At 39.2% G+C, this 999-nt stretch overlaps 1 pseudogene; it reads right to left on the bottom strand.

Annotated features, from left to right (window-relative positions):
* Positions 1–598: 598 nt before the first annotated feature.
* Positions 599–783, bottom strand: LOC122431602 (annotated as a pseudogene).
* Between the last annotated feature and the right edge of the window lie 216 nt (positions 784–999).

Below are 999 nucleotides of genomic sequence, written 5' to 3'. Positions count from 1 at the left end.
GTTGATTCCATGGACCAGAGGTTCACACACTACAGCTTGCAGGTCAAATCCATCCTGTGAGCTAATAATGGTTTTTATATTGTTTGATGGTTAAGAATATTTTGAGACATGAGAAAATTCAAATTGCAGCGGTCACAAACGAAGTTGTGAACACAGCCTCGTGCATTTGTTTGCATACTGTCTGTGGCTGCTTTCACACTGTCGTGGCAGAGCCGAGTAGTAACAGCGACTGTATGACCCAGAAAACCTAAAATATTCACTATTTGACCCTTAACAAAAATGTTTATTGACCCCTTGTCTAGACTTAAGAAAGTGATAGAAAAAACATTAATGCAGATGGAACATGAATGTTTGTCATGTCTACAGCCATTATGTTGTGAATAGCACAAAATCCTAGGGATATATTCTTCCAGTATTTGAAAACCACCATCCAATTCAGCAAAAAAGATCACATGTCATTGGTGAATTACTGATGCTTCAATATATCTTTATTCTTTTTTTTTTTTTAAGTTTTGAAAACTTTTATTTTATATACAAGGAGCTAGTATTATTTCCGCCTAAGGTTGATGTGCTTGATGAGCTATCTAAGGAAGTTTGGTTAGTCCAACTTAAGGAAGCCTATGTCCTTCGCATACTGGCGGAAACACTGGCGGCACATATGGAGGCCGTATTTCCAGATCAGACCGTGCGGGTTTGAGCGCTCTTGACCCAGCAAGAGCGAGAACCCTGGCAGAATTTTCTTGGATGGTTCCAGTAGACCTGCTGGTGACCCATGTTGCTTTCTCGGCTGCAACGAAGTAAAAGGCTACATCTTTATTCTTTTACCTTTGTCCTGCTCTTTAATGTAAATGAAAATTATCAACCAACACTTATGATGAAACTGTGCTCCTTAGTCAATGATGTGAATGACTTTTTGCAGAAATGAATTGTAATCAAGCCTCTGTTCGTGATCTGATTTTGTCAGATCCTGAATGAATTGCAACCACAGGTTGCCTACAC

The sequence above is a fragment of the Cervus canadensis genome, chromosome 30 (genome assembly GCF_019320065.1).
Source record: "Cervus canadensis isolate Bull #8, Minnesota chromosome 30, ASM1932006v1, whole genome shotgun sequence".
Lineage (NCBI taxonomy): Eukaryota > Metazoa > Chordata > Mammalia > Artiodactyla > Cervidae > Cervus > Cervus canadensis.
Note: the sequence above shows the minus strand (reverse complement) of the source record. Positions and strands in the feature narration are given on the sequence as shown.